The sequence below is a fragment of the Capra hircus genome, chromosome 13, assembly GCF_001704415.2.
Source record: "Capra hircus breed San Clemente chromosome 13, ASM170441v1, whole genome shotgun sequence".
NCBI lineage: Eukaryota > Metazoa > Chordata > Mammalia > Artiodactyla > Bovidae > Capra > Capra hircus.
Window position 1 is genome coordinate 67,550,777 of NC_030820.1, and position 11,955 is coordinate 67,562,731.

An 11,955-nucleotide genomic window follows, 5' to 3' on the forward strand; every position below is an offset into this window, starting at 1 on the left:
TTGGGACTGATTTGTTACGCAGCAATAGATGACAAGTACAGATTTTGGTACCTGGGAATACATGCTGCTATAACCCATCTATGGGAGTGGCTTTGGAAACTGTTGGTGGCAGAAAATGGAAGGGCTTTGAGGAAAGTGTTAGTGAAAAACTAATGTGCCTTGAATTAACAAACTGTTTCTTTTTTTTCCTTGCGTACCATGTGGCTTACAAGAACTTAGTTCCCCAACCAGGGATTGAACCCTGGCCCTGGCAGTGAAAGTGCCACGTCCTAACCATTGTACCATCAGGGAATTCCTTTGAACAGATGGTTAACAGAAGTCTGATGGATTCAGAGGAGGATGCTGATAAGGGCTTCCATGAAACCCAGGAAATGTTACTTGAAATTGAAAGAAAGGGGATCCTTGTTACGTAGTGGCGTAGGGAGTTTAGCAATGTTGTTGCCTACAGAAATGTGAGAAGTAGGAATCATACCTGCTGAATTGAGTGTTGAGGAATGTCCAGACAGTGTTGAAGGAGCCACCTGGACTCTTGCTCCTTTTAGTAAAATGTGAGAAGAGAGAGATAAGCTAAAGGAAGGACTATAAAATAAGAAGGAACCAGACTATACAGTTTTGAAAGTTTTCAGGGTCTTTGGGTGGCAAATGATGCTAAAAGTAAGGAATGGGCTGTGCTGTGCTAAGTCACTCAGTTGTGTCTGACTCTTTGCGACCCCATGGACTGTAGCCCGCCAGGCTCCTCTGTCCATGGGGATTCTCCAGGCAAGAATACTGGAGTGGGTTGCCATATGCTCCTCCAGGGGATCTTTCCAACCCAGGGATTGAACTGATATCTCCCATATTGCAGGTGGATTCTTTACTGTCTGAGCCACCAGGGAAGAAAATTAAGGAATAGACAAATATAAAATTTGAGGCACTTCTAGGAAAGCATGGTCTAAAGGTGATGTCCATATGATGGCCGTAAAATCTTTTGCAAAGACTTCAGGAAATCCTAAAGTGGTACTTAAGAGAAATATTTAGTAAGTACAGCAAAGTGAATCAGCTATACATATATCCCCTCTTTTTTGGGTTTCCTTCCCGTTTAGATCACCACGGAGCACTGCGTAGAGTTCCCTGTGCTGAACAGCAGGTTCTCATTAGTTCAATACTATACATATGTCAGTCCCGATCTCCCAATTCATCACATCCCCTCTTTCTCTTAGATATCCATAGGTTTGTTCTCTACATCTGTGTCTCTCCATTTCTGCTTTGTAAATAACATCATCGATCTTATATACATGTATCTTTTAATACTTGAAAACATTTCATATGCCATTTGTAAGAGTTTGAGGAAGGGCGGGTTATTCTCTGACCTGGACAGCAGTCCATTAGTACTTTATTATTTCCTCTAATCCTCATAATAACCTTGTGAAGGTCCTCTCATTGTCTTCACTTTTTAAGTGAGGACACTGAGGCGCAAATAGATGAAGTGACCTGCCAATGCCACTCACTCAGTAAGCTGTAGTAGACCCAGGATCCAAATCCAGGCAATTCCAGAGTGCATACTTTAGCCCCTACCATATTCTACAGGACTTCTCAGAGCCTTCAATAGGCTAATGGGCATGTGAGTCTCCAAGAGTGGTTGTGCAGAATTTCACTTTATTCCAGTTAAAACTCTCTCATGACTATGACTCCAAGGACATACTTTGGGAAATGCTTTTGCAGGAACTGAGCCGGGTAAAAATTGAGAAGTCATTAAAGTGGGCTGAAGTCATTAAAGAAGTCATTAATAGTCAGATTTTGATAGATAACAAACAGTACCTCAGTGTCAGTCCCTTTCACAACACAAATTCACTACTCTCTTACGTTGCTTACTCTAACCATTAATAAGATTGGAATTCAGGTTGAAAGAGTCAAAGACTCATCCAAATCTAGGACATAGTATTCTCATGACAGAAGGGAAGATTAAGAGATCGGGTAGAAACTTGGAATGCCTCTTAACTTCTACATGGACCTAGCATACGTCACATCTGTTCACTTGCCGCTGGCCAAAACATGTCACATGGTCAAGCCCAAAGTCAATGGGATTTCATGTCCTCTTAACAGGTCATGAAGGAGTAAATAATTCCAACAACATGGAAAATGGAGCCATTGAGCACCCTTGGGCAGGCATCTTCAGCAGCAGAAGGGAGGGAAGATGGAAGTTGAACTGTAAAGACTTTAGGGAAAGGATGGGAGATATTAGAGGGGCAGAAAACAGAAGGCATGTAGGTTGATAGTTTTTATGGTTTCATATGGCCTCCTGGGTCCTTAACAGTCCGCCTAGCCTAGGACATGATGCTGGAAGCCCCAAGAGGAATATAGGGGTACCTGAATATCTTCTTTGATATCAGCCCTCAGTGTTAGAAATGTGTTGCTGGCTTGCTCATTTCCAAATGCTTTACACATTCAGAGAGCCCTCTGCACAAACTCTTTTGAATCTATTTATACATCGTCATTTACCTCCCTCCCCCTTTTCGATTACTCCCTAATCAGCAGCTGATGATGCCCACCCTATAACCTGAATGTGATGTCATCTTTGGTATTGTTCAAGAAATAGCACTTAACAGTTGTTAAATAGAGGAGTTCATTTTTAGAACACTGCCTGTTTATCTTCTCCTTCTTTACAAAGGTGATTAAGATTTATTTTTTCTTGGATGAGAACAGGCTTCATTGATTTCTGCCCCGAAGAGAGATAGGACAGTCGCATTAGCCGGAGAGGAGGTTAACCCTTTTCTTCCAGTCACACTGAGGAAGTCTGCACGGATGCCTCCTGCATTACGGTTGAGTGGGTAGACAGAGTCAGAACTGTCTTGCTTTGTACAGAAGTAGTAAACCCTGAAATCAGTGAGTGGGATCTCTCTGGGCTCAGTAGGGAGGCTATTTTGAGGATTCTAAATCGTGGGAAGCTTCCTCCTGGATAACTACCAGGGGTGAGTGTAACTTGCCCCAGACTAGCTTTAATTGCTATCTTCCATTTTCCCACGCTGGGGTCTGTACTTCCTTTCTTTCCTGCAGCTTCTACACCTCCTTGTATTCAAAGTCCCGGATTTGAATCTGGATTTGAATACCTGGATTTGAGTATCTCTTGGATACAGAGTTCTACATTTTGAGCTATTTATTATAGATCCAACTTCTGGGTATCAAAATCTGTATTAGTTTCCCATTATTGCTGTTAACAAATGGCCACACATTTAGTTGCTGAAAACAATACAGACTTATTACCTTATAATTCTAGAAGGCAGAGTCTGAAATGGGTCTTACAGGGCCAAAAGCAAAGTGTTGACAAGGTGGGATTCTTTCTAGAAGCTCTAAAAGAGAATCCATTTCTGGGCTTTTCCAGCTTCTTGAAACTGTCCACATTCCTTGACTCATAGCCCCCTTCCATCTTCAAAATCAGCAATGAATGGCTGGTCTGTATTTCTAATGGTGTCATCTCTTTGGTGCTGACCTTTCAGCCTTTTCCCCATTTAAGGACCCTGTGTCTACACTGAGCCCATCTGGATAATTCGGAATAATCTCTTTATCTTGAGGTTAGCTGATGAGCAACCCTTGACATGTACCCTTAATGCATTCACAGGTCCTGAGGATCAGGACATGGGCATTTCTGGGGGGTAAGTGGGAATTATTCTTGCTACCATAACCGCTAAATCTTTTGCTCTCGTAAAATATGCCAGTGGAGATAATACTATTTCACTTGCATTGGTGAGAGGGTGTCTTCTTTACTCAACCAACTGATTCAAACGCTAATTCTTTTTGTCAGACACCGTCACAGACACACCCAGAAAAATGTTTTACCAACTATCTGCGCACCTCTTCTCCCTGTCAAGTTGACAATATAAAATTAATAATCACTTGGTCACAGCTAAAGTTGAGAGGAGTCAGCAGGGGTCAGAGCATGTAGAGCCTTAGAAAACATGGTAAGAATATTGGCCTTGAGCTTTTCCGGCCAGTACAGAGCTGTTTGGAGGCTGGTAGGGGTGGTGAGGCCCGAAGCAGGGACTCTCAGGAGTCTTTAAAAAAAAAAAAAAAAAGAATATTGGCCTTTATTGTGAGATCCATAAGATGCCTTGGTCCCTATCTCCCTATCCTTTTCAATGATTTGTGTATTTCCAACTTTGGATACAGTCAAATTTCCAGCACATTTATTAAATGAATAAGTGGATGAAGGAATACATGTGTTCCATGCATGGTTAGCACTTGCATATAAATATACATATACTTACATATCCATGTGACCTTTGGTTTCCACCTTGCCATGCAGCATTTATTAACATGGAGTTTGACAGAAGCCAAGTTATACTGCAAGCAAAGCAGTTAGAGCACGCTTTACCATCTGGAAACATGCCATGCTGGCTTCGTGAAGGACAGGGCAGTTCCTAGAGAAGCATTTAGCTGTTAAAAGAACCTGGCATTAGATTTAAATTGACTGATGAAATGGCACCTGATTTGCTTACAGCCAGAGGGTCCTGGGTAACTTTTGGAAAGGCCCAAATTTCTTATTGTGCAGGGAGAGCTTGAAGACTGTTATTAGGCAAATCAATGGATTAAGAAATAGTTTTTGGGAGTTCTACGCCCAGAAGCATGAAATGGTCTTCAATTCTATAGCTTCCCCATAGAATGCTTGTGATAAATGGTAACCGTGGTCAGGAAGACTATAGAGTAACATGAAAAATGCTTACTATCAAATCCCAAGTGGAATGTAAAGCAGTATATGGAAGGGTGTAAATGATTTTTTGTTCTGGCTGCACTGGGTCTTTGCTGCTGTGCACAGGCTTTGTCCAGTTGCAGCGAGGGGGGCTACTCTTCCTTGCAGTGCAGGGGCTTCTCATTGTGTTTCCTTCTCCTGCTGTGGAGCATGGGTTCTAGAGCACACAGGCTTCCGTACTTGCAGAGCGCGGGCTCAGTAGTTGTGACACGTGGGCTCAGTAGTTTCAGCGCACAGGCTTAGTTGTCCCTCGGCATGAGGGATCTTCCTGGGCCAGGGATCAAACCCCTCTCCCCTGTGCTGGCAGGTGGATTCTTTAACCACTGGACCACCAGGGAAGTCCTGTAAATGATATTTTTAATGTTCATGTAGAAATCTACTAAGGAACAATATGGGTGGTGGTTATGTTAAGATAGTGGGACTATAGTTAATGTGTTTGATAATACAAATAGAAGCAGCTTAACTTTGGCTTCCCTGGTGGCTCAGAGGTTAAAGTGTCTGCCTCCAGTGTGGGATACTGTGTTCGATCCCTGGTTCGGGAAGACCCCCTGGAGAGGGAAGTGGCAACCCACTCCAGTACTCTTGCCTGGAGAATCCCATGGACGGAGGAGCCTGGTAGACTAGAGTCCACAGGGTTGCAAAGAGTCAGACACGACTAAGTGACTTCACTTTCACTTTCACTTTATTGAGCATTTAATATGCCTGGCATTGTATTCAGCATTTTGTGTGGATCATCTTATTTATACCTCATAATAACGCTATGAGGTAGGTGCTCAGTGGAGGAATGAGCCTGAAGAAACTGTCTGAGAGAGGTTTCTTGACAGCTATGCAGGTGATATATTAGTTGGTATAGGGTAAGGTATGCTGTGGTAACAAAATCCCCAATCTCAGTGATCTTGCAAAGTGAAAGCTTTATCGCTTGCTCATGTAGTTGAGATGGTTCTTCTTGATGGTTCTACTTGAAAGGTGACTTAGGGACCCTGGATGTTCCTATCTTGTAGCTCTGTCCCCTCAATGTTCTTATGTCCAGTCATGCAGACCAGACAGAGAGAGAGAGTGGAGAAGTCCCACTTGTGACTTAAGAATAGCCTCGATGGGACTTCCCTGGTGGTCCAGTGGTTAAGACTCCAATGCAGAGGACCTGGGTTCCATCCCTGGTTGGAGAACTAAATCCTGCAGGCCACAGATAAAGATCTCACAAGCTGCAATGCAGATCTGGAGCAGCCAAATTACTAATAAAAAAAAAAAACAAAACACAAAAACGCCAGAAACAGCTTTGGGCAGGAAGTGACATTTCAGCTCATATTTTCATTGGTAATAACTCTGTAACTTGGCGCTATCCTAAACACGAGGGAGTCTGGGAAATGTAGTCTTTCTGTGTTCAGAGGGAGAGGAAATAGTGTGATGGATACAAAGCACTGCTTCTGGGAAGTGTTCCTAGGGAGTGGCTGAGCTTGAACTCAAACCAGGGATTCTGATTCTCAGGGATTCTGAGACCTGGAAGGCGTGTAAAATTTCAAGGCAATGGAGTAGTTGCTCCAGAGCAGCTGGGTGTCGAATAAGTAAGCATAGACTTTCTTACTAAGAAGAAAGCAGGCTCATTAGCAAAACAAGATTATTTAAATAGTATTCTTAGACTTCCATTGCATCAGCATCACTTGGAGGGCTGATTAAAACAGACAGCTGTGCCCCATCCCAGAGTTTCTGGTTCCCTAGGTTTATGTCAGAGCCTGGGAATCTGCCTTTCTAACATGTTCTCACAGGGTGATGAGGCTGATGGTTTGAGGGCCACACTTGGAGAAATAGGCTTCCCAGTGGCTCAGTGGTAAAGAATCTGCCTGCCAATGCAGGAGGCTCGAGAGAGATGGGTTTGATCCCTGGGTCGGGAAGATCCCCTGGAGAAGGAAATGGCAATTCACTCCAGTATTCATTCTTGGATAATCCCATGGACAGAGGAACCTAGTGAGCCTCAGCCACAGGGTTGCAAAGAGTTGGACATGACTTAGTGACTAAACCACCACCACGTGGAGAGCTACTGATGTACAGAGAGGAGTTGTTGTTTTTGTTCCAGTCGCTAAGTTATGTTCAACTCTTTGCAACCCCAAGGACTGTAGCCTGCCAGGATCCTCCATTCATGGGATTTCCCAGGCAACAATACCAGAGAGTGTCGCCATTTCTTTCTCCAGGGGATCTTGCTGATTCAGGGATTGAACCTGTGTCTCCTGCGTTGGCAGGCAGATTCTTTACCACTTAGCCACCAGGGAAGCCAGTATAGAGAATAAAGAATACTAAATATTGACATGTATAAAACTTGTGACTGTGATATAAATATTCAGGGTGCACTCTCATGGTAGAAAATTCAGCCTTTGTAAGAGTGAATGCCCCTTCGCATCCTTGATCTGTCCTGCCCTGTCTTCATCATTCTTGTCAGAGGCAACCTCTGGTACCAGGCTCTTGTGTGTTACTCAAGTAATATTCTATGCACTTAGAAAGATTATCGCTAAATAGAAGTGTGTATTGTGTCATATATCAGTTTTACGCAAACATAAACTTACTCTATTCTGCAACTGTTTCCCCCCCTTATTCAATGTCTTAGAGATCTTTCCAAAAGATTAATATGTAGGTTGACATCACGCTTTTTAATACAACTTAGAGTTCCCACTTTCTTATATTTTCCTAATCATTTGTAATGAAGTCATATTTCTTCTATGGTAGTAATAATCGAGCATCTAAAATAGCGGTGGAAAGAATAGTCATAATAGCAATTTATTGAGGGACAGTTTATTAAGTGCAGGCACTATGTAAGTCTTTGTGCTTTATCTTTTTTAATCCTCTTGGTAACTCTGTGGGATTGGTGTTATTATTGTACTTTACAGATGAGGAAATTGAGGCTTAGATGGATTAAGTAACTTGGCTCAATATATTATATTCAGTAGATGGTACAGAGACAAATTCAATATAGATTCAACTTCCTTCAAAGACTGTTCTTTTAACCATTATTCCTTAATGTTTACAAGTATTAAGGCCTGTTCTTTTTTAGTTGTTATTCCCTGTGCTACATATAGGTCCTTCTTTATTGTATACAGAGTGGTGTGTATCTGTTAATCCCAAACTTCTTATTGATTTCTCCCTCACCTTCCCCTTTGGTAACCATACATTGGTTTCTATGTCTGTGAGACTGTTTCTGTTTGTAAATAAGTTCATTTGTATCACTTTTTAAGATTCCACAAATAAGTGATGCTATTTTTTTTTTTTTTTTTCTGTCTGGTTTACTTCACTTAATATGATAATCTCTAGGTCCATCTATGTTGCTGCAAATGGCATTATTCCTTTCTTTTTTATGACTGGGTAATGGCAGAAAGTGAAGAGGAACTAAAAAGCCTCCTGATGAAAGTGAAAGAGGAGAGTGAAAAAGTTGGCTTAAAGCTCAACATTCAGAAAACGAAGATCATGGCATCTGGTCCCATCACTTTATGGGAAATAGATGGGGAAACAGTGGAAACAGTGTCAGACTTTATTTTTTTGGGCTCCAAAATCACTGCAGATGGTGATTTCAGCCATGAAATTAAAAGACGCTTACTCCTTGGAAGGAAAGTTATGACCAACCTAGAGAGCATATTGAAAAGCAGAGACTTTACTTTGCCAACAAAAGTCCATCTAGGCAAGGCTATGGTTTTTCCAATAGTCATGTATGGATGTGAGAGTTGGACTGTGAAGAAAGCTGAGCACCGAAGAATTGATGCTTTTGAACTGTGCTGTTGGAGAAGACTCTTGAGAGTCCCTTGGACTGCAAGAAGATCCAACCAGTCCATTCTAAAGGAGATCAGTCTTGGGTGTTCTTTGGAAGGACTGATGCTAAAGCTGAAACTCCAGTAATTTGGCCACCTCATGGGAAGAGTTGACTCATTGGAAAAGACTCTGATGCTGGGAGGGATTGGGGGCAGGAGGAGAAGGGGATGACAGAGGATGAGATGGCTGGATGGCATCACTGACTTGATGGATGTGAGTTTGAGTGAACTCTGGGAGATGGTGATGGACAGGGAGGCCTGGTGTGCTGTGATTCATGGGGTCACAAAGAGTCAGACACGACTGAGCAACTGAACTGAACTGACTGAATATTCCATTATATTAATGTATATTTATAAAGAAGACATATATGTATATATATAAAGAAGTTGTGTATATATACATAAAGAAGGTGTAATATATATATATATATAAATATATTGCATCTTCTTTATTCATTTATCTGTTGATAGACACTTAGGTTGCTTCCATGTCTTGTCTATTGTAAAACATGCTGCTATGAAAATTGAGGTGCATGTATCTTTTCAAATTGTTATTTTAATCTTTTTGGATACTGCTGGGGTCCAGCCCTCGTGGATCCAGGGTGATTTGAAGGTGGGGACGGAGGTGGCGTCCTTGGAAATAACTTATTTAATTACAGATAGAGAGGGATTAGAAAATTAGCAGAGAAAAAGAGGCTGAATAACTTGGTTTACATGGAATACCAATCACCACCTACATAGGCCGCAGGTGTCTTCCCGTTCTCCTGAAGGAGAGGAGGCACTGAGGTCCCCCTGGTCTGATCTTAGAAGCCCAGGCAAAATTAGTAGGCTTGGTGGGTACCCATGCACCAGATGGGAATTCAGCCAGAAAATATTAGGAGAGAAAAAGAGGCTGAATAACTTGGTTTACGTGGGATACCAATAAAATTCCAAGACAAGGAATTTGCACCATTTACGTTGGGCCACCAGCGCCACTTGAATATCGGAAGGTGCCCCTCCTTGGGCTCCTTCTCACGTGGGCTTGAAAGCAGGGGCAAGTAAGTAGATGTTGCAGGCACCCACGCTCCAGATGGGAATTCAGCCAGAAAAACGGGGAGCAAGAAAGAACGACATGGGGGAATCAGTCTTTCCAGAAACGGATCCGATTTCTTTATTTTTGGGTTTGCTTATATACCTTTTGTTACACATAGGGATGAATACAGAGTCACGCAGGGGTCAGCAGTCCTGACCTTTACCAAAATCAGGTGCTTTAAATAAAAAAAGATCTTAGGAGTTTTACATTATCTTCTGGCCATGAGGCCTGCTGACATTTTACGACCCTTTTTTTCTGATAACCAAAAAACTTATTTTTTTCCAAAGGTGTTTTTTCTTAAACCAGGCACCACCCTCCAAATAAAGTTGCATTCCTATAGGGTGAGGGTGTAGTGAGTTACAATCAAGAAAGGAATTTATTTAACCCAAGGTTAACATGATTAATCTTAAAGGTTAATACTTATTTCTCCTATATGTTAGTTATATTCATTATAAGGGCAGGGAATATGGAGATTTAGCAGCAAACATCAGCCCAACAAATGAAAATCCTTTCACCAATGTTCCCCTTAAGATCTATTTAGTCTTAAGATAGTGATAAAGTTACATTTTTACATAGCAAGGACACAGTGATTTGTAACAAAGTACAGTGATCTATTACAAAAGAGAAAATTCATTAACTCAAAAAGTCTAGTATTGCTAACCTTAAAAACTACTATATTTCCTTTTCTATATTCCAAACACATTGATTAATATATTCCCAGGTGCCTAAGGATATGGAGGCCTGGTGGCAATCATTGACTCAGCAATGAGAAAAGCCCTATGCTAATTAAGATTCTCAAAATACTCCAAACTCTCTGTGCTGTTTATGGTTTAGAGGTAGTAAACAATCATGTGGGTAGTGGCAGGAGTATGGATAATCCTGTCACACAAGCTAGTTTGCCAGCAGAGAGGTTTGACCTGAGACACACTTGTCACACCCAGGGCAGGGAATTAGCAGCAATTATTGGCACAACAAATGAAAAACCCTTCACCAATATAATTCCTAACCAACCCACTATACTAATAATTTCTAATTCCCCCAAAGAATTTGCCTTTAGTAAGTCTAAAACATCTTGTGCCTCTCAGGTTGGTAGGCTGTAAACAATCACATGTGGCTGGACGAACCTATACAAGCGGGCTAGATAACCTTCAGAGGAGTTCGTAAGTTGAAACACTCTTGTCACATCCAGGAATTTTTATTGACTTGGAGCTGCACATTTACTCCTTCTCCGAGAGAACCGGTGGGGAACAGCCCCCCATAAAGTCAGAGGTGTAGGCGAGAGCATGAAACAGTAAAGTAGATAGACTCTGGTTTTGGGGGTAGATGCTCGGGAACAGGGGGTTTCCTGAGGCTCGATCACGCCTTTGCGTATGCCAAGCCTCCTTCCTCATGACCTTTGCCATGGGCGGAGTTCCTCACGCTGGCTCCCGGCAGGATACATTCCCAGGAGTGGAATCGCTGGTTCATATAGTAACTCTACTTTTAACTTCCTGAGGAATCTCCATTCTCTTCTCCATAGTGATTGTACCAATTTACATTCCCACCAGCAGTGTAGCTAGTATAGTTTCACACGCTCTCTCCAGCATTTATTTGTAGACTTTTGGATGATGGCTATTCTGACTGGAGTGAAGTGATACCTCATTGCAGTTTTTATTTCCATTTCTCTAATAAATAGCAATGCTGAGCATCTTTTCAACTACCTTCTGACCATCTATCTATATATGTCTTCTTTGGAGAAATGTCTGTTTAAGTCTTCAGCTCATTTTTTGGTTGCGTTGTTTGTTTTTGATAATGAATTGTATGAGCTATTTGTATATTTTGGAAATTTAGCCCTTAACAGTCACATTGTGAATATTTTCTCCCATTCTGTAGGTTGACTTTTTGTTTTGTTTAGGATTTCCTTTGCTGTGCAAAAGTTTACAAGTTTGATTAGGTCCCGTTTGTTTATTTTTGCTTTTATTTCTTTTGCTATGGGAGACTGACCTAAGAAAACATCGCTATGATTTATGTCAGAGAATATTTTGCTTATGTTTTCTTCTAGGAGGGAACTATTCTTTATGAGAGTCAGCAGAAGCCACTGAGTCCTATTCAGTGATGAGAGTGACAGAGCCTAAGCTGAAAAATTAAACACTGATGAGCTAGTTTAACAACCACTGAGGATGGAGTTACAAGAAGTGACATGAGAGACAGGCTCATTGCCCCAGCAGTGGATTGTATAATATTTTTTCCTTTCTCCAGAGTTTGGGGTGAGGTCTTCAGACCGAAACACTTAGTGTCAGACTTTCTTGTTGTTGTTCAATTGTGTCCGACTGTTTGCGACCATGCCAGGCTTCCCTGTCCTTCACCATCTCCTGGAGTTTGCTCAAACTCAT

General features: G+C 41.8%; 1 non-coding gene across 1 annotated transcript; it reads right to left on the bottom strand.

Annotated features, from left to right (window-relative positions):
• TRNAE-UUC lies at window positions 220-291 on the bottom strand. Its single transcript has one exon. It is a non-coding gene; the product is annotated as a tRNA-Glu (tRNA).